General features: G+C 45.3%; 7 non-coding genes across 7 annotated transcripts; 3 read left to right on the top strand and 4 right to left on the bottom strand.

The window, feature by feature from the left end:
• Window positions 1–15,132: 15,132 nt before the first annotated feature.
• On the bottom strand, window positions 15,133–15,204 carry trnaa-ugc (transfer RNA alanine (anticodon UGC)). The gene has a single exon. It is a non-coding gene; the product is annotated as a tRNA-Ala (tRNA).
• Window positions 15,205–16,630: 1,426 nt separating this feature from the next.
• trnaa-ugc (transfer RNA alanine (anticodon UGC)) lies at window positions 16,631–16,702 on the bottom strand. The gene has a single exon. It is a non-coding gene; the product is annotated as a tRNA-Ala (tRNA).
• A 456-nt stretch (window positions 16,703–17,158) lies between these two features.
• On the bottom strand, window positions 17,159–17,230 carry trnaa-ugc (transfer RNA alanine (anticodon UGC)). Its single transcript has one exon. It is a non-coding gene; the product is annotated as a tRNA-Ala (tRNA).
• A 1,960-nt stretch (window positions 17,231–19,190) lies between these two features.
• On the bottom strand, window positions 19,191–19,262 carry trnaa-cgc (transfer RNA alanine (anticodon CGC)). Its single transcript has one exon. It is a non-coding gene; the product is annotated as a tRNA-Ala (tRNA).
• A 249-nt stretch (window positions 19,263–19,511) lies between these two features.
• Window positions 19,512–19,583, top strand: trnaa-cgc (transfer RNA alanine (anticodon CGC)). The gene has a single exon. It is a non-coding gene; the product is annotated as a tRNA-Ala (tRNA).
• Window positions 19,584–20,034: 451 nt separating this feature from the next.
• On the top strand, window positions 20,035–20,106 carry trnaa-ugc (transfer RNA alanine (anticodon UGC)). The gene has a single exon. It is a non-coding gene; the product is annotated as a tRNA-Ala (tRNA).
• A 1,425-nt stretch (window positions 20,107–21,531) lies between these two features.
• trnaa-ugc (transfer RNA alanine (anticodon UGC)) lies at window positions 21,532–21,603 on the top strand. Its single transcript has one exon. It is a non-coding gene; the product is annotated as a tRNA-Ala (tRNA).
• The last annotated feature ends 5,154 nt before the right edge of the window (window positions 21,604–26,757 follow it).

Genomic DNA, 26,757 nt, shown 5'->3' with positions numbered 1-26,757 from the left:
TTACCTGGCGCGAATGTTACTTGCCACTTATGAGCCAAAGCCTGGATGTTGTCCAGGTCTTGCTGCATGCGGGCTCGGACTGCTTCATTATCTGAGGGGTTGCGAATGGAACTGAACACTGTGCAGTCATCAGCGAACATCCCCATTTCTGACCTTATGATGGAGGGAAGGTCATTGATGAAGCAGCTGAAGATGGTTGGGCCTAGGACACTGCCCTGAGGAACTCCTGCAGCAATGCCCTGGGGCTGAGATGATTGGCCTCCAACAACCACTACCATCTTCCTTTGTGCTAGGTATGACTCCAGCCACTGGAGAGTTTTCCCCCTGATTCCCATTGACTTCAATTTTACTCGGGCTCCTTGGTGCCACACTCGGTCAAATGCTGCCTTGATGTCAAGGGCAGTCACTCTCACCTCACCTCTGGAATTCAGCTCTTTTGTCCATGTTTGGACCAAGGCTGTGATGAGGTCTCGAGCCGAGTGGTCCTGGCGGAACCCAAACTGAGTATCGGTGAGCAGGTTATTGGTGAGTAAGTGCCGCTTGATAGCACTGTCGACGACACCTTCCATCACTTTGCTGATGATTGAGAGTAGACTGATGGGGCGGTAATTGGCCGGATTGGATTTGTCCTGCTTTTTGTGGACAGGACATACCTGGGCAATTTTCCACATTGTCGGGTAGATGCCAGTGTTGTAGCTGTACTGGAACAGCTTGGCTAGAGGCGCAGCTAGTTCTGGAGCACAAGTCTTCAGCACTACAGCTGGGATGTTGTCGGGGCCCATAGCCTTTGCTGTATCCAGTGCACTCAGCCGTTTCTTGATATCACGTGGAGTGAATCGAATTGGCCGAAGACTGGCTTCCGTGATGGTGGGGATATCGGGAGGAGGCTGAGATGGATCATCCACTCGGCACTTTTGGCTGAAGATGGTTGCAAACGCTTCAGCCTTGTCTTTTGCACACACATGCTGGACTCCGCCATCATTGAGAATGGGGATGTTTGCAGAGCCTCCTCCTCCCGTTAGTTGTTTAATTGTCCACCACCATTCACGAATGGATGTGGCAGGACTGCAGAGCTTTGATCTGATCCGTTGGTTGTGGAATCGCTTAGCTCTGTCTATAGCATGTTGCTTCCGCTGTTTAGCATGCATGTAGTCCTGAGTTGTAGCTTCACCAGGTTGGCACCTCATTTTTAGGTACGCCTGGTGCTGCTCCTGGCATGCTCTTCTACACTCCTCATTGAACCAGGGTTGATCCCCTGGCTTGTTGGTAATGGTAGAGTGAAGAATATGCCGGGCCATGAGGTTTCAGATTGTGGTGGAATACAATTCTGCTGCTGCTGATGGCCCACAGCGCCTCATGGATGCCCAATTTTGAGCTGCTAGATCCGTTCTGAATCTATCCCATTTAGCACGGTGGTAGTGCCACACAACACGTTGGATGGTGTCCTCAGTGCGAAGACGGGACTTCATCTCCACGAGGACTGTGCTTTGGTCACTCCTACCAATACTGTCATGGACAGATGCATTTGCGACAGGGAGATTGGTGAGGACGAGGTCAAGTAAGTTTTTCCCTCGTGTTGGTTCGCTCACCACCTGCCGCAGGCCCAGTCTAGCAGCTATGTCCTTCAGGACTCGGCCAGCTCGGTCAGTGGTGGTGCTACCGAGCCACTCTTGGTGATGGACATTGAAGTCCCCCATCCAGAGTACATTTTGTGCCCTTGCTACCCTCAGTGCTTCCTCTATAAGGGGCGGGTGATTCGCTCCACCAGTTCAGCCCCCAGCGATGGTGACAATTTCCCCCCCACGTGTTGTGAACCGATGCAGTTTCATAAAATGGACCAGCTTGTGGGCATCAAAGATTGATACTAGGGCGTCGGTCAATAAAAGGTGTGGCCGATTTTACTTATCCCTGCCTGGCGGAAATGGGGTCGTAAAGGTTTGCAAATTGTGTCAGGTCACTTACCTCCCTTTTCACACGGGCGTTCCTGCCTCCGATATCGTGGGTAAGGTCCTGAGAAGAGCGGCCGGAGCAACACCCACCTGTTTCCGGTCAGGTCACGTGTAATATCTAAATCAGAGTATTATGATGTGCACGAGACATCATTTAATTTTGGTTACAAATGAGTGGAGGAGCCGCCCTTTCGATGGGCATTGAGTGATCCAGAACACTGAGAAGTTCCTTTTTAACATATATTTTACGGGGCAAGGAGGAGCAGGAGAGCTTTTCCTTGGCTTGATGCGGCCGTGAGATATGTCCCGGCCTCTCATCCTCTCAGAAATGTATCAGGAGGTTTCCTTATATATCTGTGTACCCAGGTCCAGCCTCATGTCCCATTAAACTCCCTGCACTGAGTAAACATTGCTGAACAGCAACTCAGAGAGGAAACGATCTCCGGAACTCCCCACTGGAGTTTGAAATTAAATTAATATTTTACCAGTTAGTAACGGTCCGGGTGTTGGGCCATTATTATTCTGTTCTGGTCAAAACAAATGTCCCAATGAACAGGACGCTGTCTGACACTGACAGCTCACCCTCAGTCCATCCCACCGGGCAGTGTGTGTGATGGGAAATAATCATCAACCGAAAAGGAGGATTTGATTTTATTCATTTCAGGATTAAACGTTTAATATTGAAATTATATTATTTGCAGAATAAAAAACAGCAAACCGTTTCATGTTAGAATCACATCTTTGTATCATTTCACAACACCGCATTTGTCGGGTAAAATATAATTCCTGTCTGTTATTTCCAAATTTAATTAAAGTATTGGATTGATATCAGTTACTTTAGTGAACTCATTGATGTCAATGGACAGTAAATAATGGCGCAGTGAATAACGGGTGCTCGATCCGCTGCCGCCCGTCTTACGCCACCGCCAAACGTGAAAAACTACTCTAATTTACCTTTTATTTAATTTTGGATGAAAAGTCTTGAGATGTTTCTATGATTTAACTAATGTAACAATTAGATTCAGTGGGTATTTCAGCCCGAACTTCAGCTCCTCTCTGAATTTAGTCTGGGTCACAGCATAAATACACGTGTTGGTGCAGGAACTGAGAAGTTGAAGCATGAATCCGGCTGACTCAATGTCACTGACCGTATAGAACTGGGCGTTTGTTACACGCAGAGAGATAAAATAAAAAACTTCTGCGCTCCATAACAATATAAAACTGCCTGATATACTGAAGAGTAAAATGATGGATTTCCTTCGGTTCTCCATCTCTGGATCCTTGTGATTCTCTCCATTGCTGCGGCCCCGGAGTCCCCTGCGGACTCTACTGGCCGCTAAAATGTGCCTGGCGGTGAGAACATTGAACAGCAAAATCAGAATGAATGGGAGACAAGGCATTAACACAAGATTAAATAAGTCAAACGCTGCCCATGTGGGTGAAGTGAAAAATGTCGGTTTCAAGACACAACCCCGGGGTACATTGTCCATTATATATTCCGGGTCAAATACAAAGTACCCGGGAATGTTTAGTAAACAGCTCAGCGCACTCACCGCCCCGATAACAGCAGCCGCCGTTTTCTCGGTGCAATATTTTGTTTTCAGCTTCTGACAACAAATGGCCACAAATCGATCAAAGGTGAAAACCACTGTGAACCAGACAGAGGCCGCTGTGACTGCTAAACTTAGGATGACAATGAGACGGCACACGGGGGTAATGGTCAAGAATGAAACTGGGAAATAAATCTCACCAATCCCCATCAATATAATATCAGTGATAACGACCAGGAGGTCGGCCGCCGCCATTCCCACCAGGTAGCGAGTGATACATTTGGAGAGTCCGCACTTTCCTCGGGACAGGATCACAATCGCCATCAAGTTAACTGTAAGAGAGAGAAAAGGATGCAGAGAAATTACTGATCAGACCTGGAGACAAGGCAGCAGTTTGACAGGATCAGGTGTAAAATTTCCAGCTTTTTTGCTGCATCAAACGGTGGGAACTCATTCACTGACCTGGGCAGCGCTTTCGGACAGAGAAATGTTTTTAAACACAATTGTAAACGATGAATTTGGAAATTGATACAGAAAGTGAATCAAATGAGCACCGGATCCACTGGGAGACGAGAGAGAGCGCAGAGCCGTTGGGGAAGGGAGAAGGGGTTTTACGGACCGTGAATCCAACAGGTTAAATCCGAATTTGGGCTCCAGATGGATGGGAAAGTGACCGAGAGCCGGGAAGGTGATGGGACAGGAGGAGGTGCTGCTGGTTTGTTACTCTGGGTGAAGAGAGCTGACAGGGGCTGGCACAAGACGGGGAAGATTGACATCCATGGCGGTGAGTTTGAGGCTTCGGATCGGATTGGAAGAGGCCGCTGGAGGCCGAGCCAGTAAGTGAGATTCGGAGGGAGACAAGGAAAATGACAGAAGAATTGGAGGGGATCCAGGAGCACGTGGTTTGGAAAAGCGGATCAAATGAAAGAATGCATAAGGAGGCAGAGAATTCAATGAAGCGGGAGGAGAGGCTGGGATTCACCGGGAGAGACTGCAGCAGAGTGTTGGAGGAAATCTAATCTATTGGTCCCAGTAACACAATCCAATTAAAGAATTCAAATTTTAATTTTTGTGGTTATTGGTTGCATAATGTTTCCAATAAATTCACTTTGCACATTCAATTAAAATTAAATTTCAATGCCATTATTAAATTCACCTCGTTCTTTGAAGCTGACACATGGCTTCTAGAATACAGCATCCTAATAATTCAATGCTATCAAGAAATCACTGATTTTATTCATAAAATACATTTCAGTTTTGTTTATTTATTCAGTCAGTAAACAAGTGAAATGAACATTCACATAAACAGACTGAGGATCTGATAGTGATAAACACACCCGGAGAGAGTACAATAAAACTCTCACAATCTGACAACATCCTAATAACATTTTCAAGTCACATTTCCTCTTCATAATTTTACTGGAAGTTTCAGTAATTCATTCCGGTGAATTATTCACATCGCTGTCGCTCTCTCTCTTCCCCTCTGTCCCATTCTGTGCGTGTCTCTCTCGATCTCTCTCCCGCTCATTGTCTATGTATCTCTCTCTGTCTCTCTCTATTCCTCTCGTTCCTTCACCCCTCCCTTTCCTTTTCCATCTAAGTCGCGTTCTCTAACTCTCCTCTCTATCTCTCCGCACTCTCTCCTCTCTTTCTCAATGCCGCTTTTCACATCCGAGTAAATCCTAACATCCTGCGCCTGCTTTCTCCTCACCAGCCCCGTGTTCCAAAGATCCTATTCTTAGTGTCAGTTTGTTGAATAGTGAACCCTCTGTGAACAGTTTAATGTTTCTACAGATCATCCCGTTCTCCACCTGTTCAACTACACTGTTCACTTCATCTACAATTCATGGAACAAACACAATCGAATGCCTCTTCCAGACATACCTCACAATGATTGAAATTCCTTCTCCTGTAATTATAAAGTACAGCGTTAGATGGCGGAAGTGTTCAATTAACAAAACGCCAACATCACCGCTGCAACGGATAATCTACAGATAAATAGAAAGTCTCCTGATTCCAACAGATAAAGTTCAAACTGATACAACATAACCTCAAAACATTGCATTTTACAGTGAATTCATCCACAGTGAAGCAGATATTGAGATATGAAAGAATCAGCAACAAACTCAGTTCAGCAGCCAGACTTCTGGAGCTGCGACAGACACACACATAACGAAATATTTCATAACAGTGAGAACCAATAAGTGGATTGAAATCCCAGTTAAACTGAACCATGTTATTGTGGAGGGAGGACATTGCGCCGCCTCCTTGTAACACTGAGACCGTGAGCTGTCTCATTATCAATCACTGAAAACACATTTATGGAAATATTTTTCACAACATGAAACTGTTCCAGCTCCTGATGGTCTGATACCAGCTCTTAACCCACACAATGCATTCAGTACAGAGAATAATCCAGTAACAATGCCAGGGTTGGATAAACAATGTTCACGGCAGAAATAATGCAATTGCTACAGGACCGAAGGGTAGACCATTATTCGAGCATAAATTCAGTGCAAAGAATAATCCAGTAGCAACACTTGTGTTGGATATGGAAAGATCATAACACATATAATGCAGCTGTTACAAGACTGAAAGTTTTGAAGTTAAGGACATGCCATTATTCAACATTATATTCAGTACAGAGAACAATCCAGTAACAGTGCAAGGGTTGGATATACAATGTTCATTACAGATATAACACAGCTCCAACAAGACTGAAAGAGCAGAGACTTTAAACATTCCATCATTCAACTGAAATAAGAAAACGGCTGGCTGCGTAAAATATGGTGGGAGAAAAAATAATTTGCCAAGTACAGCAGCACAGTTAACACCGATTTACAATATTGACAGATGAGATAACGGCTTACCTGGAACTCCAATGGCTGCAAGAACAGGATAGTAAATGCGTTCTATCTGAAAAATTACTGAATATCCCATTTCTGTGAGAAGCAGCGACTTCTGTTGAACTGAAAACCGCAGCTCCGGCAGGCACTCTGAGCTGATACATTGCAACAAGCCCTGATTTATACAGAGGATGAATCTCCACTGACACGGTTATACCCTGGATCATTGCTGTTACATACAGTCGCCTGAACAAATACATTGCATCAGCAGCTTTGTCTCCAATGTAAATAATGACGTGAATATATCACAAACATCTCAAAGTCCAGAACATTATCTTAATGAGACCTCTCTCAGCAATAAAGTTAAAAGCTGTGCCCAGAAAGGACTGGTCCAACAACAATGAAAGGCTTCATTTACAGTTTTTATATAATTGTATTGACCATGTTCACTCCTGACGATTCATTTATAAATTTTACCGATTTCTCTGAATGTACACTGAATCCAAGGGCACAAACAGACCCGTTTCACTGTTCCTGCAGATTCTCAGTCAAAATATGAATTTTGAGTCTCTGGCACAGGGACAGTTAAAGGGCACGTTGAGGATTGTAGCCGAGAAATGGCTGTGGGTGATATTAGGGGTTGGACACTGAACGAGCTTTATTGCCATTCCTCTCTCCGTTATTTTACTGCAGATGTTTACCCGTTTATTTTACATTGGTTGACGGGTCCAGTAAATTGGTTCCGTGTAAACCCTGCTTCCCTCACCCGCCTTCATTCCTTCCTCAGCCAATTGCCATTGAAAACCTCATCAATGTCTCTGTCCCCTCCAGACCCCATTCCTCCAGTTCACTCCTGACGGCCACCCACCCTCCACCTTCCAACCAGCAGCAGGTCCTGCTCGGCCTCACTGACCCTCACTGACTCCTAGTTCCTGATCGCCCAATAGTTCACATTTTCATCCATGGCCCACCTCTCCCAATCTCCGCCCTCTCCTCAACACCGACAGGAAACCCACCCGTACCTCCTCATTCATCGATCATTGGCCTCTTTTGGTGGGACTACCCTCGCTTGGTTCCACTCACCGATCTGATCATAGCCAGGAGAAGCTTCTCTTCCCACCCTATCACCGTTATATCTGATGTCTCTAAAGGTTCAATCTTTGGCTCTCTCCTCTTCCTCATCTACATGCTGCCCTTTGGTGACATTGTCCGCAGACATGGACTAGCTTTCAGATGGACGCTGAAAAAAACACCTCCTCTCTTGACACTTCCAATGTCTTTGTGTTGTCACAGCGACATTCTGTTCAGATGAGCCACGAATTCAGCCAGTTAAAAATTGGGAAGTCATGATCTTTGACCCCACAATCTCCACATCCTTTCTACTGATTTCATCCACACTCCTCTCTTTTTGATTGGAGAGTCCAGCACTAATCATCCAAATCCTCACTGACCTTATTGGCTTCCAGTCTCCTAAGCCTGTAGTTTATTTTTATTCTTTATTACACTTAAATCCACCGGGGCCTCACCCCTCCCTATCTCTGTAACCTCATCCAGCCCTGCAGCCCCTGCCAAAGACTTTGCTCCTCTACCTGTGGCCGCTTGTGCAGCCTCAGTCCATTTGCCCTACTTTTGACAGCCGTGCCTTCAGCCATATCCACGCTTCAGAATTCCCACTCTATCTCCCTCTCCACCTTTCAGGTTTCAGCCGTGGTTCACTGGCAGCAGTCTCGCTTCTGAGTTAGAAGGTTCTGAGTTCAGTCACAGTCCAGAGACTTGAACACATAATTCAGGCTGACATTGCAGTGCATCACTGAGGGAGCACTGGACTGTCGCAGGTGTTCACTTTCTTAGGACAAGTTAAACGGAAAACCCATCTGCCATCTCAAGTAGATATAAAAGATTTTACGGAAGTATTGGAAAAAGAACAGAGGAGTTATCCTGCTTTCCTGGATAATATTTCTCCCTTAACCAACATTACTAAAACCGATTTTCTGGTCATTTATCTCATTGCAGTTTGTGGGAGTTTGCTGCGTGCGAATTGGATGCCACGTTTCCTACATCACCACAGTCACTGCACTTCAAAACGTACGTCATCAATTGTACAGCGTTTTGGGATGTCCTGAGGTCTTGAAAGGTGCGATATGAAGGCAAGTATTTTCCTTCTTTCAGACTTTCTATGAAAGACATCCCTTGCTTCATGATTTTGTCTTCCCTCGTAACATCGCCTTCTTTGGCCGGGGTCCATTTTTGTCTGATTGTACCTCAGTAAATCGACTTAGGATATTTATCTATGTTAAATCCGCTATATAAATACAAGTAGTTATTGTTATATTTTACCATCCTCCACTCTCTTCATCCCACCATTGGCGGCCATTCCTTCAGACAACTAAATTCTACATTCAAAAACCAACCTTATCCCCTTCGTCTCTCCATTTGCTTCTCCTCCTTTTCCACCCTCCTTAAACCCACTCTTTGACCAAGGTTTTCACCAGTCCTCCTGATATCTTCTTATTCCTTTAGTGCCCGTTTTTACCCACCCCTCCGTGAAGCCCCCTGGGAATGTTTATTATATTAAAGGCGGTCTGCGAATGCGAGTTGTTGTTAACTTTCATTGGAATGTGTTCATTAGTTGTCCACTGAATGAACAAATGTAATTTCTGGGCTAATATTTTTGTACCAGAAAGAGATTTATATAATAGACGGACTTGTTGAGATAAATTAACATTGGCCATTACTTCTGGACACTGTTTTGTTCGAACAACATAACTCGGTTTATCTACAACCATCGCATTGCAATAGAGGACATTCTAGTGCATGGATATCGCTGAAGGCAGGGCTGTCAAAAATGGGACAAATGGACTGCGGAGGCAGCCTTTAGGGAGTCGTCTATGTATAATGAGACCAGTTACAGTGACCAGGGTGAAGGTTTATTAGTTATTCGCCTTTTTTCTCTTTGGTAAAACCTGGTTTACTTCTGGCTCGGGCTGATAGGAACATATAAACATAGAAAACAGGAGCAGGAGTAGGCCATTGGGCCCTTCGAGCCTGCTCCGCCATTCAATATGATCATGGCTGATCCTCTCTCTCAATACCATATACCCGCTCTCTCCCCATACTCCTTGATGCCTTTTGTGTCTAGAAATCTATCCAGCTCCTTCTTTAATATACTCAGTGACTTGGCCTCCACAGCCTTGTGTGGTAGAGAATTCCACAGGTTCACCAGCCTCTGAGTGAATAAATTTCTCCTCATCTCAGTCGTAAATGTCCTACCCCGTATCCTGAGACTGTGACACCTCAGCCAGGGGAAACATCCTCCCTGCATCCAGTCAGAACTTAAAACGTTTCAATGAGATCTCCTCTCATTCTTCGAAACGCGAGTGAATACAGGCCTAGTTCACCCAATCTCTCCTCATGCGACGGTCCTGCCATCCCAGGAATCAGTCTGGTGAACATTCGCTGCACTCCCTCTATGGCAAGTATATCCTTTCTCAGGTAAGGAGACCAAAACTGCACAGTATACTCCAGGTGTGGTCTCACCAAGGACGGTTAAAACTGCAGTAAGACATCCTCGCTCCTGTACTCAAATCCTCTTGCAATGAAGGCCAACATACCATTTGCCTTCCGAACTGCTTGCTGCACCTGCATGTTTGCTTTCAGTGACTGTTGTACAAGGACACCCATGTCCCTTTGTACATCAACATTTCCCAATTTATCATCATTAACATAATACTGTGCCTTTCTGTTTTTGCTTCCGTCACGTTATACTGCATCTGCCATGTATTTGCCCATTCATTCAACTTGCCTAATTCGCCTTGAAGCCGCTTTGCATCCTCCTCACAACTCACAATCCCACCAAGTTTTGTGTCGTCAGAAAACTTGGAAATATTACATTTGGTTTCCTCACCCAAATGATTGATATATATTGTGAATAGTTGGGGCCTAAGCACTGATCCCTGGGGCACATCACCAGTCACCGCCTGCCACCCCGAAAAAGACCCATTTATTCCTACGCTCTGTTTCAAAAGACCCATTTATTCCTACTCTCTTAATATGATGCAGCTTTATGAGTGACTCTCTTTGGTGAAAGCCCGTAGATCCAGAGTACAGTCTGCAGTTTTGACGGCCATTATAGAAACTGCACTCAACGCATAGAAAGCACAATGTTGATTGCCTCGAATGAGGCCAGGGAAGGGAAGCTGTATGAGGAAAGACGTGAAATTCCGGGAATTTTTCTATGGAAATGGAGGAGAGGAAACTTAAATTTCGAATCATGAAGTTGTTTGATAGAGTAATAGAGAATTACTGTATCCTCTGGTTGTGAGGATCAGTGATAGAGTAATAGAGAATTACTATATCCTCTGGTTGTGAGGATCAGTGATAGAGCAATAGAGAATTACTGTATCCTCTGGTTGTGAGGATCAGTGATGGAGTAATAGAGAATTACTGTATCCTCTGGTTGTGAGGATCAGTGATAGAGTAATAGAGAATGATGTATCGCCTGGTTGTGAGGATCAGTGATAGAGTAATAGAGAATTACTGTATCCTCTAGTGTGAGGATCAGTGATAGAGTAACAGAGAATTACTGTATCCTCTGGTTGTGAGGATCAGTGATAGAGTAATAGAGAATTGCTGTATCCTCTGGTTGTGAGGATCAGTGATAGAGAAATAGCGAATTACTGTATCCTCTGGTTGTGAGGATCAGTGACAGAGTAATAGAGAATTACTGTATCGCCTGGTTGTGAGGATCAGCGATAGAGTAATAGAGAATTACTGTATCCTCTGGTTGTGAGCATCACTGATAGAGTAAGAGAGAATTACTGTATAGCCTGGTTGTGAGGATCAGTGATAGAGTAATAGGGAATTATTGTATCCTCTGGTTGTGAGGATCAATGATAGAGTAATAGGGAATTACTGTATCCTCTGGTGTGAGGATCAGTGATAGAGCAATAGAGAATTACTCTATCCTCTGGTGTGAGGATCAGTGATAGAGTAATAGAGAATTACTGTATCCTCTGGTGTGAGGATCAGTGATAGAGAAATAGAGAATTACTGCATCGTCTGGTTGTGAGGATCAGTGATAGAGTAATGGGGAATTACTGTATCCTCTGGTTGTGAGGATCAGTGATAGAGTAATAGAGAATTACTGTATCCTCTGGTTGTGAGGATCAGTGATAGAGTAATAGAGAATTACTATATCCTCTGGTTGTGAGGATCAGTGATTGAATAATAGAGAATTACTGCATCGTCTGGTTGTGCGGATCAGTGATAACGTAATCGGGAATTACTGTATCCTCTGGTTGTGAGGATCAGTGATACAGTAATAGCGAATTACTGTATCGTCTGGTTGTGAGGATCAGTGATAGAGTAATAGGGAATTACTGTATCGTGTGGTCGTGAGGATCAGTGATAGAGTAATAGAGAATTACTGTATCCTCTGGTTGTGAGGTTCAGTGATAGAGTAATAGAGAATTACAGTATCCTCTCGTTGTGAGGATCAGTGATAGAGTAACAGAGAATTACTGTATCCTCTGGTTGTTAGTATCAGTTACAAGAGGTCAACAATTCCAGCTCATCATGAAAGAGTTTAATTTTAAATTCTTCACGCAGAGATTTTTTGGAGCATGGAATATTTTACCATCGGGAATGGAATAACCAGAAAAGGTACAATAGCAATTTTTACCATTGTATCATTTAAGAGAAAATTGAATACATATTTGAAATTGATGAAGATAAAGGGCACTTGGGAGAAAGTTTGCCATTGCATACATTTTGAATTGCTTTAACCATGAACAGACACTGACACGATGGGCCCCTGTTCTGTAAACCTCGAAGCTTCATGTTTCTCTTAGATTGTGATTTGTGACGTGCTTGATTGATCCTGGAGGCCGGTGTGCTGCCCCGTGTCTAACAATATGACGGTGTAACCCAGGGATGTAACAATAGTTCCCCCTTCTAATCTAAACTGGATATTCATGTTCCTACACTGCCCAATGTCTAACAATATGATCGTGTAATTCAAGGATGTAACAATAGTTCCCCTTATGATTTGAACTGAATATTCATGTTTCTGCACTGTCGAATATCTAACAATATGACAGTGTAAGCCAGGGCTGTAACGATAGTTCCCTCCTTATAATCTGAGCTGGACATTCATGTTTCTGCAATACCGAATACCTAACAACATGAGAGTGTAGCCCAGTAATGTAACAATAGTATCTCTTTATAATCTGAACAGGATATTCATGTTTCTGCACGGTCCAATCCCTCACAATACTATAATGTAATCCACGAATGTAACAATAGTTCCGCTTTTAATCTGGCCTGAATATTCGTGTTTCTGCACTATCCAATATCTCACAATACGACAGTGTAACCCAGGGATGTAACAATAGTTCTCCCTCTCTATTCTGGCTTGATTATTTGTGTTTCTGCACTACCCAATATCTCACAACACGACCGGGTAACCCAGGGATGTAATTATAGTTCCCCCGTGTAATCTGAACTAGATAATCATATTCTGCACTGTCCACTTTCTAACAATACGACAGTCTAACGCAAGGATGCATCAACAGATTCCTTTTTAAACTGAACTGTACATTCGTGTTTCTGGACTGCCACATAACTAAAAATACCACAGTATAACCCAGGGATGTGACAGTAATTCCCCATATAATCTGAACTGGATATTCGTGTTCTGCACTGCCCAATATCTAACTATGCGATAGTGTAACCCACGGATCTAACAGTAGTCACCCATAGGATTAAACGGACAGTGGCAGCGCGGATACAAAATTGACTTGGAGACAGAAAGCAGAGAGTAATGGTGAATGGTGTTTTTTCAGACTGGAGGGAAGTATACAGTGGTGTTCCCCAGGGGTCACTATTAGCATCATTGCTCTATATGATATATATTAATATCCTGGACTTGGATACAGAGGGTATCATTTCAAAGTTTGCAGATGACACAAAGCTCGCAAAAGTAGTAAATAATGTGGAGGATAGTAACAGTCTTCAGGAGACTGGCGAAATGGGAAATACATGGCAGATGAAATAGAGTCACAGAAGTGTAAAGTGATGCATTTTGGTAGGAAGAATGTGGAGAGGCGGCTCTTCTTTTCCCAGTGAGTAGTGAGCCTCTGCAATGCGTTGCTGGCTGATGTAGTGGGTGCTGACTCTCTGTCTGCCTTCTCCAGGGAACTGGACCGGTTTTTGGCTGGGGAAGAGGTCGCAACATATAAAAAGGAAGAGGATTTACTATTAACGTGCTTCTGATCCATATGATCTCCTGGACTGGTTTCGATCACTTGAGGGGGTCGGGGAGGAATTTTCCAGTGTATTCTATTCCCGAAAGGCACAGGATTTTTTCTCAGGATGTTTGCCTCTTCCGGGAGATTCCATGGCTGCGGGCGGGGGGAGGGGGAGTAAGTGTCAGTAATGATGCTCCAGCCATCCCGAGTGAGGGGCAGGCTTGATGGACCAGCTGGTCTTTTACTGCCCGTCATTTCCGTTTGTTCGTGTGCGTCCCCAGCTCGTCAAGGTATTTTCAATGAAGCGATCGTCACACAAACCCACTCCTGCGGCATGTCCTGCGTCTGTCTTTAGTGAAACGAGACTCAATGTCTGTGCGTCTCACGTTATTCTCCTCTGAAGCTCAAGGGCTCGAAATATTCTTTCAGGCCTCTGCTGCAATGTGCCTGAGAATTTCTCGTCCCGTCCAACCGTCCGCTACGTGACTAGGTGGCTGTTGTCTGCTTGGAGCACAAGAGGAGATGATTTTAAGCCCAGTAAATCATTGGGTGGTCTTAAGACAGTGAACACCCAGTTCTTCTACCCTTGGTTATAGGTCTATTGGATTCGGGGTTGCAGCTCAGTGGTATAGCGCCTGCTTTGCGTGTATAAATTTCTGGGTTCAATATCTAACACCTCCACCATTTATTTTCACCAGAATGTCCAACAGAAAGACGAATCGTGCTTTCAGAGGGAAGCGAGTTCCAACTTCTGAGACAAACATTCAATTGTCCCGAAGCAGGATTTCATCTCACGGTCCCCTCAGCAGCTCAGCTCATAACAGCCGCCGACTGACCAGAATTCAAAAGGTAAAGTGTTTGGGGATAGAACCTGAGACCTCACACACGCGAAGCATGCGGTCATTCACTGAGCTTCATCACCAGATAATAACGATCTCGAACCAAGTGTAAAATGACTGAGTGCCTCACTTTCCTAAAGAAACCCGAGGACTTAATCTGCTGAAAAGCATTTCCTCTTTTCAGATACTTGAGGTATGCGGACCTGATACCAGTATTTTAATTCCAGATTGTATTTAATGAATTCAATTTTTAATTAGTTGAAATTGAATTCCCTCGTTGCCGTGGCGGGATTTGAATTCATGAAGCTGGATTATTCGATCAGGTCTCGGGATTACCAGTCCAGTAACCTAATGATACCACCGAACCCGCTGGGTGAACAGAAGAAACCAGGTCTCGTCACTCAGAGAAATGAGAAAGGGAGCGTTGCGAAGAAAGTCTGGGAGAGAGGTGAGTCTCCTCGGGCTGTGCCGACCAGCATTTCTGTTTCAGGTCGCCGTTCTTCGAACTGCTCGCTGGACATTGCACCCTCACACATTCCGATCAGTCGGTGGCTGTTTTGAACTGAGCTGCTGAGGAGACCGTGAGATGAAATCCTGCTCAGGGGCAATTTGATGCTTGTGGAGCCTCAGAGGTTGGAATTCGCGGCACATCGAAATCAAGATTCGCCTTTCTGTGGGTAATTCTGGTGAGAAAATAGCTTTGGAGATGCTGGGGATTGAACCCAGGACCTCATACATGCAAAGCACGCGCTCTACCACTGAGCTAAATCCCCAGATAAGAGCACATTCCAACGAAGAGCTGATCTCCTTCATTTTATGTGACCACAAAAGATTTTTTTTTGGGCTTCAATTCATCTCCTTTTCTGCTCCAAACAGACAATTAAACATGAAGTTTGCGGACCTGATATAATTGTGGGTGAACGGAAGAAACCAGGCCTCGGCACTCAGAGCAATGACAATGGGGGCGTTGAGAAGAAAGGGTGGGAGAGGGGGAGAGCCTCCTTTGGCTGTGCTGTCACCATCATTCCGATTTCAGGGCACATTTTTCGAACGCTCCCGTTATCAGTCACTTTGCTTACGGTTGGACGGGACTAGAAATCCTCAGGCACATTGTAGCAGAGTTCGGCAAGAATACGTCGAGTCCCCGAGCTTCAGAGGAGGGTAAGGTGAGACACAGACAGCATTGAGGATAATTTCACTACAGACGGATGCAGGACTTGCCCCTGGTGTGGTTTTGTGTTTAAAGATCACTTCACTGAAAACACCTTGACCAGCTGAGGTTACAGACGGACATGATGGTCAGGAAAAGACCAGTTGGTTCATCAATCCTGCCCCACATGCATGGAGCATCGTGACCAGACACTCCCTACCGACACCACCCGCCCCTCCCACCGGAAACATGTAATCTCCTGGGAGCGGCGACAAACCAGAAACAAATCCAGCGCCAATAAGGAGCGGAAATTCTGCGAAATTCCTCCCCGAATCCCTCCGGCGATCGAATCGAGTTCAGTGGATCACACTGACCATGTGCAGGTTAACTGTAAAACCACTCACCTTCTTCATGATGCGATCTCTGCCTCAGTCAAGAACTGGTCAAGATCCATCCAGAAGGCAAAGAGAGAGTCAACACCCACCACACCAGCCGGCAATGCATTCCAGAGACTCAGTACTCTCTGGGAAAAGAAGAACCGCCGAACATCCAGACTATTCCTACCTCTGTGTAGTCTGAACGCCTGTCCGCTGCTCCTCCCCGATCTGTGAAACTGGGAATAATCTATTTCTTCACTCAGAGGGTGGTGAACCTGTAGAATTCTCCACCATAGGATACTGTGGAGGCCAAGTCACTGAATATATTTAAGAAAGACAGATTTGTCCACACAGAAGGCATCAAAGCGTATGGAGAGAGAGCGGAAATGTGGTATTGTGATGGAGGATCAGCCATGATCATATATAATGGCGGAGCAGGGTCGAAGGGCCCAATGGCCGACTCGTGATCCTATTTTCTCTGTTATTATTACTGGGCCCGCTCTCCAGCCCCGGGATGGGAGCCATTTCAAAGGCGCGTGCGTGCTTCCATTGAATTTTATCGTGTGCAGAGCGTTCGGTTTTTCTCGAGGTGAAGAAACCCTTTCCTGTCCTTGTGTGTGAAGGTGAGGTGAGAACAAGAGGGTCTTTTCAAAATTCGAAACATAAAGCGTTTGGAGATGCCGGGGATTGAACCCGGGACCTCATATATGCAAAGCATGCGCTCTTCCACTGAGCGACATCTCCTCAGTAAAACCGCTGCAAATTTAGAATAAAAAAGTGGGCTTTCCGCTCTGTCTCTCCCGGACAATGCGATGTCCAGTCGTTCCACGTGCTCACAATGTTCAACCTCTGCTTCAGTTCACGGGGTTTCTGCTCCTCTTTACTTTGAACTTTCCAAGAAAAAGTCAGCGGAAATATAAAAAATATAATTGCCGATAGTCAGTGACGAGGCTGACATCCAACCCCTGTATCATAAAGTGACACAGCGTCAAACAAGAGCTGGGACTGCTCGCTCGACATTGCACCGTCACACATTCCGGTCAGTCGGCGGCTGCTGTGAACTGAGCTGCTGAGGAGACCGTGAGGTGAAATCCTGCTCAGGGGCAATTTAATGCTTGTGGAGCCTCAGAGGTTGGAATTCGCGGAACATCGAAATCAAGATTCGCCTTTCTGTGGGTAATTCTGGTGAAAAAATAGCGTTGGAGATGCTGGGAATTGAACCCAGGACCTCATACATGCAAAGCACGCGCTCTACCACTGAGCTACATCCCCAGATAGGAGCACATTCCAACGAAGAGCTGATCTCCTTCATTTTATGAGGTCACATAAGGTTTTTTTGGGGGATCAATTCATCTCCTTTTCTGCTCCAACCATAAAATTAAACATGAAGTTTGCGGACCTGATATAATTGTGGGTGAACGGAAGAAACCAGGCCTCAGCACTCAGAGTAATGAGAATGGGGGCGTTGAGAAGAAAGGGTGGGAGAGGGGGAGAGACTCCTTTGGCTGTGCTGTCACCATCCTTCCGATTTCAGGGCACATTTATCGAACGCTCCCGTTATCAGTCACTTTGCTTACGGTTGGACGGGACTAGAAATCCTCAGGCACATTGTAGCAGAGGCCGGCAAGTATATTTCGAGTCCCGGAGCTTCAGAGGAGGGTAAGGTGAGACACAGACAGCATTGAGGATAATTTCACTATAGACGGATGCAGGATTTGCCCCAGGTGTGGTTTTGTGTTTAAAGATCACTTCACTGAAAACACCTTGACGGTCTGGGGCTACAGACGGACATGATGGTCAGGAAAAGACCAGTTGGTTCATCAATCCTGCCCCACATGCCTGGAGCATCGTGACCAGACACTCCCTACCGATACCACCCGCCCCACCCACCGGAAACATGTAATCTCCTGCGAGCGGCGACAAACTAGAAACAAATCCAGCGTCAATAAGGAGGGGAAATTCTGGGAAATTCCTCCCCGACTTCTTCGGGCGATCGAATCGAGTCCAGTGGATCACACTGACCATGTGTAGGTTAACTGTAAAACCACTCACCTTCTCTATGATGCGATCTCTGCCCCAGTCAAGAACTGGTCCAGATCCATCCAGAAGGCAAAGAGAGAGTCAGCACCCACCACACCAGCCGGCAATGCATTCCAGAGACTCAGTACTCTCTGCGAAAAGATGAACCGCCTAACATCCAGACTATTCCCACCTCTGTGTAGTCTGAACGCCTGTCCGCTGCTCCTCCCCAATCTGTGAAACTGGGAATAATCTATTTCTTCACTCAGATGGTGGTGAACCTGTGGAATTCTCTATCAAAGAAGGCTGTGGAGGCCAAGTCACTGAATATATTTACGAAAGACAGATTTCTCCACACAGAAGGCATCAAAGCGTATGGAGAGAGAGCGGGAATATGGTATTGAGATTGAGGATCAGCCATGATCATATATCGTGTCGGAGCAGGTTCGAAGGGCCGAATGTCCGACTCGTGATCCTATTTTCTCTGTTATTATGACTGGGCCCGCTCTCCAGCCCCGGGATGGGAGCCATTTCAAAGGAGCGTGCGTGCTTCCATTGAATTTTATCGTGTGCAGAGCGTTCGGTTTTTCTCGAGGTGAAGAAACCCTTTCCTGTCCTTGTGTGTGAAGGTGAGGTGAGAACAAGAGGGTCTTTTCAAAATTCGAAATATAAAGCGTTTGGAGAGGCCGGGGATTGAACCCGGGACCTCATACATGCAAAGCACGCGCTCTTCGACTGAGCTACATCCCCACGGGAACAGTCCCTCCACTTTAGAATAAAAAGTCGGCTTTCCGCTCTGTCTCTCCCGGACAATGCGATTCCCAGTCGTTCCAGGTGCTCACCATGTTCAACCTCTGCTTCAGTTCACGGGGTTTCTGCTCCTCTTTACTTTGAACCTTCCAAAAAAAAAAGTCAGCGGAATTTAAAAAAATACAATTGCCAATAGTCAGTGACGAGGCTGACATCCAACCTCTGAATCATAAAGTGAGATGGATGAATGACACAGCGTCAAACCAGAGCTGGGACTGCTCGCTCGACATTGCACCGTCACACATTCCGGTCAGTCGGCGGCTGCTGTGAGCTGAGCTGCTGAGGGGACCGTGAGATGAAGTCCTGCGACGGGACAATTGTGGAGCCTCAGAAGTTGGAACTTGCTGCGCTCAGAAAGCGCGAATCGCCTTTCCGTGCGGAATTCTGATGAAAAAAGATATTTTGGAGATGCTGGGAATTGAACCCAGGACCTCATACATGCGAAGCATACGCTCTACCACTGAGCTACATCCCCATATGCAATAAATAGCTAACCAAGGAAAGAAGAACTGACCGTTCTCATTTTCTGAGCCCGTCCAAGGTGGGTCTGCCACGTGATAGATTATTTGCAGTTTCAAAGATTGGGGCGGAGCACGGGACAGGCGTTTAGACCACACAGAGGTAAGAATAGTCTGGATGTTAGTCGGATCTTCATTTCCCAGAGAGTAGTGAGTCTCTGGAATGCATCAGCTCTTCTTTCCCTGGTTCGACTGTTGTTTCATGTGGGGATGCAGCTCAGTGGTAGAGCGCATGCTTCGCATGTGTGAGGTCCTGGGTTCAATCCCCAGCATCTTCAAAAAATCACGAGAAAGGCGAATCGCGCTTTCGAAGCGCAGCGAGTTCCAACTTTTGAGGCTCCACAAGCATTAAATTATCCCGGAGCAGGACTTCATCTCACGGTCCCCTCAGCAGCTCAGCTCAGAGCCGCCGCCGACTGACTGGAATGTGTGACGGTGCAATGTCGAGCGAGCAGTCCCAGCTCTTGTTTGACGCTGTGTCATTCATCCATCTCACTTCATGATACAGAGGTTGGATGTCAGCCTCGTCACTGACTATCGGCAATTATATTTTTTATATTTCCGCTGACTTTTTCTTGGAAAGTTCAAAGTAAAGAGGAGCAGAAACCCCGTGAACTGAAGCAGAGGTTGAACATTGTGAGCACGTGGAACGACTGGACATCGCATTGTCCGGGAGAGACAGAGCGGAAAGCCCACTTTTTTATTCTAATTTTGTAGCGGTTTTACTGAGGAGATGTCGCTCAGTGGAAGAGCGCATGCTTTGCATATATGAGGTCCCGGGTTCAATCCCCGGCATCTCCAAACGCTTCATGTTTCGAATTTTGAAAAGAGCCTCTTGTTCTCACCTCACCTTCACACACAAGGACAGGAAAGGGTTTCTTCACCTCGAGACAAAACCGAACGCTCTGCACACGATAAAATTCAATGGAAGCACGCACGCGCCTTTGAAATGGCGCCCATCCCGGGGCTGGAGAGCGGGCCCAGTAATAATAACAGAGAAAATAGGATCACGAGTCGGCCATTGGGCCCTTCGACCCTGCTCCGCCATTATTTCTGATCATGGCTGATCCTCCATCGCAAGACCACATTCCCGCTCTCTCTCCATACCATTTGATGCCTTCTGTGCGTGGAAATCTGTCTTTCTTAAATATATTCAGTGACTTGGTCTCCACAGCCTTCTGTGGTAGAGAATTCCACTGGTTCACCACCCTCTGAGTGAAGAAATAGATTATTCCCAGTTTCACAGATCGGGGAGGAGCAGCGGACAGGCGTTCAGACTACACAGAGGTAGGAATAGTCTGGATGTTCGGCGGTTCTTCTTTTCCCAGAGAGTACTGAGTCTCTGGAATGCATTGCCGGCTGGTGTGGTGGGTGCTGACTCTCTCTTTGCCTTCTGGATGGATCTGGACCAGTTCTTGACTGAGGCAGAGATCGCATCATATAGAAGGTGAGTGGTTTTACAGTTAACCTACACGTGGTCAGTGTGATCCACTGAACTCGATTCGATCGCCTAAAGGAGTCGGGGAGGAATTTCCCTGAATTTCCCATCCTTATTGGCGCTGTATTTGTTTCTAGTTTGTTGTCGCTCCCAGGAGATTACATGTTTCCGGTGGGTGGGCGGGTGGTGTCGGTAGGGAGTGTCTGGTCACGATGCTTCGGGCATGTGGGGCAGGATTGATGAACCAACTGGTCTTTTCCTGACCATCATGTCCGTCTGTAACCTCAGCTCGTCATGGTGTTTTCAGTGAAGTGATCTTTAAAGACAACACCACACCAGGGGCAAGTGCTGCATCCGTCTGTAGTGAAATTATACTCAATGCTGTCTGTGTCTCACCTTACCCTCCTCTGAAGCTCGGGGATTCGACATATTCTTGCCGAACTCTGCCACAATGTGCCTGAGGATTTCTAGTCCCGTCCAACCGTAAACAAAGTGACTGATAACGGGAGCGTTCGAAAAATGTGCCCTGAAATCGGAAGGATGGTAACAGCACAGGCAAAGGAGTCTCTCCCCCTCTCCCAGCCTTTCTTCTCAACGCCCCCATTCTCATTGCTCTGAGTGCCGAGGCCTGGTTTCTTCCGTTCACCCACAATTATATCAGGTCCGCAAACTTCATGTTTAATTGTCTGTTTGGAGCAGAAAAGGAGATGAATTGAAGCCCCAAAAAAACCTTTTGTGGTCTCATAAAATGAAGGAGATCAGCTCTTCGTTGGAATGTGCTCCTATCTGGGGATGTAGCTCAGTGGTAGAGTGCGTGCTTTGCATGTATGAGGTCCTGGGTTCAATCCCCAGCATCTCCAAAGCTATTTTCTCACCAGAATTACCCACAGAAAGGCGAATCTTGGTTTTGGTGTGCCGCGAATTCCAACCTCTGAGGCTCCACAAGCATCAAATTGCCCCTGAGCAGGATTTCATCTCACGGTCTGCTCAGCAGCTCAGCTCAAAACAGCCACCGACTGATCGGAATGTGTGAGGGTGCAATGTCCAGCGAGCAGTTCGAAGAACGGCGACCTGAAACAGAAATGCTGGTCGGCACAGCCCGAGGAGACTCTCCTCTCTCCCAGACTTTCTTCGCAACGCTCCCTTTCTCATTTCTCTGAGTGACGAGACCTGGTTTCTTCTGTTCACCCAGCGGGTTCGGTGGTATAATTAGGTTACTGGACTGGTAATCCCGAGACCTGATCGAATAATCCAGCTTCATGAATTCAAATCCCGCCACGGCAACGAGGGAATTCAATTTCAACTAATTAAAAATTGAATTCATTAAATACAATCTGGAATTAAAATACTGGTATCAGGTCCGCATACCTCAAGTATCTGAAAAGAGGAAATGCTTTTCAGCAGATTAAGTCCTCGGGTTTCTTTAGGAAAGTGAGGCACTCAGTCATTTTACACTTGGTTCGAGATCGTTATTATCTGGTGATGGAGCTCAGTGAAAGACCGCATGCTTCGCGTGTGTGAGGTCTCAGGTTCTATGCCCAAACACTTTACATTTTGAATTCTGGTCAGTCGGCGGCTGTTATGAGCTGAGCTGCTGAGGGGACCGTGAGATGAAATCCTGCTTCGGGACAATTGAATGTTTGTCTCAGAAGTTGGAACTCGCTTCCCTCTGAAAGCACGATTCGTCTTTCTGTTGGACATTCTGGTGAAAATAAATGGTGGAGGTGTTAGATATTGAACCCAGAAATTTATACACGCAAAGCAGGCGCTATACCACTGAGCTGCAACCCCGAATCCAATAGACCTATAACCAAGGGTAGAAGAACTGGGTGTTCACTGTCTTAAGACCACCCAATGATTTACTGGGCTTAAAATCATCTCCTCTTGTGCTCCAAGCAGACAACAGCCACCTAATCACGTAGCGGACGGTTGGACGGGACGAGAAATTCTCAGGCACATTGCAGCAGAGGCCTGAAAGAATATTTCGAGCCCTTGAGCTTCAGAGGAGAATAACGTGAGACGCACAGACATTGAGTCTCGTTTCACTAAAGACAGACGCAGGACATGCCGCAGGAGTGGGTTTGTGTGACGATCGCTTCATTGAAAATACCTTGACGAGCTGGGGACGCACACGAACAAACGGAAATGACGGGCAGTAAAAGACCAGCTGGTCCATCAAGCCTGCCCCTCACTCGGGATGGCTGGAGCATCATTACTGACACTTACTCCCCCTCCCCCCGCCCGCAGCCATGGAATCTCCCGGAAGAGGCAAAGATCCTGAGAAAAAATCCTGTGCCTTTAGGGGATAGAATACACTGGAAAATTCATCCCCGATCCCCTCAAGTGATCGAAATCAGTCCAGGAGATCATATGGATCAGAAGCACGTTAATAGTAAATCCTCTTACTTTTTATATGTTGCGACCTCTTCCCCAGCCAAAAACCGGTCCAGTTCCCTGGAGAAGGCAGACAGAGAGTCAGCACCCACTACATCAGCCAGCAACGCATTGCAGAGGCTCACTACTCACTGGGAAAAGAAGAGCCGCCTCTCCACATTCTTCCTACCAAAATGCATCACTTCACACTTCTGTGATTATATTTCATCTGCCATGTATTTCCCATTTCACCAGTCTGTCCATGTCCTCCTGAAGACTGTTACTATCCTCCACATTATTTACTACTTTTGCGAGTTTTGTGTCATCTGCAAACTTTGAAATGATACCCTCTATATCCAAGTCCAGGATATTAATATATATCATATGGAGCAGTGGTGCTAATAGTGACCCCTGGGGAACACCACTGTATACTTCCCTCCAGTCTGAAAAAACACCATTCACCATTACTCTCTGCTTTCTGTCTCCTAGTCAATTTTGTATCCGCGCTGCCACTGTCCGTTTAATCACATGGGTGACTACTGTTAGATCCGTGGGTTACACTATCGCATTGTTAGATATTGGGCAGTGCAGAACACGAATATCCAGTTCAGATTATATGGGGAATTACTGTCACATCCCTGGGTTATACTGTGGTATTTTTAGTTATGTGGCAGTCTAGAAACACGAATGTACAGTTCAGTTTAAAAAGGAATCTGTTGATGCATCCTTGCGTTAGACTGTCGTATTGTTAGAAAGTAGACAGTGCAGAATATGATTATCTAGTTCAGATTACACGGGGGAACTATAATTACATCCCTGGGTTACACGGTCGTGTTGTGAGATATTGGGTAGTGCAGAAACACAAATAATCAAGCCAGAATAGAGAGGGAACTATTGTTACATCCCTGGGTTACACTGTCGTATTGTGAGATATTGGATAGTGCAGAAACACGAATATTCAGGCCAGATTAAAAGCGGAACTATTGTTACATTCGTGGATTACATTATAGTATTGTGAGGGATTGGAGAGTGCAGAAACATGAATATCCTGTTCAGATTATAAAGGGATACTATTGTTACATTAATGGGCTACACTATCATGTTGTTAGGTATTCTGTAGTGCAGAAACATGAATGTTCAGCTCAGATTATAAGGAGGGAACTATTGTTACAGCCCTGGCTTACACCGTCATATTGTTAGATATTCGACAGTGCAGAAACATGAATATCCAGTTCCAATCATAAGGGGAACTATTGTTACATCCTTGAATTACACGATCATATTGTTAGACATTGGGCAGTGCAGGAACATGAATATCCAGTTTAGATTAGAAGGGGGAACTATTGTTACATCCCTGGGTTACACCGTCATATTGTTAGACACGGGGCAGCACACCGGCCTCCAGGATCATTCAAGCACGTCACAAATCACAATCTAAGAGAACCATGAAGCTTAGAGGTTTACAGAACAGGGGCCCATCGTGTCAGTGCCTGTTCATGGTTAAAGCAATTCAAAATGTATGCAATGGCAAACTTTCTTCCAAGTGCCCTTTTTCTTCATCAATTTCAAATATGTATTCAATTTTCTCTTAAATGATACAATGGTAAAAATTGCTATTGTACCTTTTCTGGTTATTCCATTCCCGAGGGTAAAATATTCCATGCTCCAAAAAATCTCTGCATGAAGAATTTAAAGTTAAACTCTTTCATGATGAGCTGGAATTGTTGACCTATTGTCACTGATACTAACAACCAGAGGATACAGTAATTGTCTGTTACTCTATCACTGATCCTCACAACCAGACGATACATTAATTCTCTATTACTCTATCATTGATGCTCACAACCAGAGGATACAGTAATTCTCTATTACTCTATCACTGATCCTCACAACCAGAGGATACAGTAATTCTCTATTACTCTATCATTGATCCTCACAACCAGACGATACAGTAATTCTCTATTACTCTATCACTGATACTCACAACCAGAGGATACAGTAATTCTCTATTCCTCTATCACTCATCCTCACAACCAGACGATACAGTAATTCTCTATTACTCTATCATTGTTCCTCAGAACCAGAGGATACAGTAATTCTCTATTACTCTATCACTGATCCTCACATCCAGAGGATACAGTAATTCTCTATTACTCTATCACTGATCATCACATCCAGAGGATACAGTAATTCTCTATTACTCTATCACTGATCCTCAGAACCAGAGGATACAGTAATTCTCTATTACTCTGTCACTGATCCTCACACTAGAGGATACAGTAATTCTCTATTGCTCTATCACTGATCCTCACGCTAGAGGATACAGTAATTCTCTATTACTCTATCACTGATCCTCACAACCAGAGGATACAGTAATTCTCAATTACTCTATCACTGATCCCCACAACCAGAGGATACAGTAATTATCTATTACTCTATCACTGACCCTCACAATCAGAGGATACAATCATTCTCTATTAGTCTATCAAACAACTTCATGATTTGAAATTTAAGTTTCCTCTCCTCCATTTCCATAGAAGAAATCGCTGAATTTCACGTCTTTCCTCATACAGCTTCCCTTAACTGGCCTCGTTCGAGAGAATCTACATTGTGCTTTCTATGGGTTGAGTGCAGTTTCAATAATGGCCGTCAAGACTGCAGACTGTACTCTGGATCTACGGGCTTTAACCAAAGAGAATCACTCATGAAGCGACATCACATTAAGAGAGTAGGAATAAATGGGTCTTTTGAAACAGAGCGTAGGAATAAATGGGTCTTTTTCGGGGTGGCAGGCGGTGACTAGTGGGATACCCCAGGGATCAGTGCTTAGGCCCCAACTATTCACAATATATATCAATGATTTGGATGAGGAAACCAAATGTAATATTTCCAAGTTTTCTGACGACACAAAACTTGGTGGGATTGTGAGTTGTGAGGAGGATGCAAAGAGGCTCCACGGCGATTTAGGCAAGTTGAATGAATGGGCAAATACATGGCAGATGCAGTATAACGTGGCAGAAAGAAAAAAAGAAAGGCACAGTATTATTTAAATGATGATAAATTGGGAAATGTTGATGTACAAAGGGACATGGGTGTCCTTGTACAACAGTCACTGAAAGCAAACATGCAGGTGCAGCAAGCAGTTCGGAAGGCGAATGGTGTGTTGGCCTTCATTGCAAGAGGATTTGAGTAAAGGAGCGAGGATGTCTTAATGCAGTTTTAACCGTCCTTGTTGAGACCACACCTGGAGTATACTGTGCAGTTTTGGTTTCCTTACCTAAGAAAGGATATACTTGTCATAGAGGGAATGCAGCGAATGTTCACCAGACTGATTCCTGGAATGGCAGGACTGCCGCATGAGGAGATATTTGGTCAACGAGGCCTGTATTCACCATTTCGAAGAATGAGAGGAGATCTCATTGAAACGTATAAAGTTCTGACTGGATGCAGGGAGGATGTTTCCTCTGGCTCAGGGTTCACAGTCTCAGGATACGGGGTAGGACATTTAGGACTGAGATGAGGAGAAATTTATTCACTCAGAGGCTGGTGAACATGCAGAATTCTCTACCACAGAAGGCTGTGGAGGCCAAGTCACTGAATATATTAAACAAGGAGCTGGATAGATTTCTAGACACAAAAGG

Source organism: Heptranchias perlo, unplaced genomic scaffold (genome assembly GCF_035084215.1).
Source record: "Heptranchias perlo isolate sHepPer1 unplaced genomic scaffold, sHepPer1.hap1 HAP1_SCAFFOLD_60, whole genome shotgun sequence".
NCBI classification, from domain to species: domain Eukaryota; kingdom Metazoa; phylum Chordata; class Chondrichthyes; order Hexanchiformes; family Hexanchidae; genus Heptranchias; species Heptranchias perlo.
This window is presented reverse-complemented; position numbering and strand designations above follow the sequence as displayed.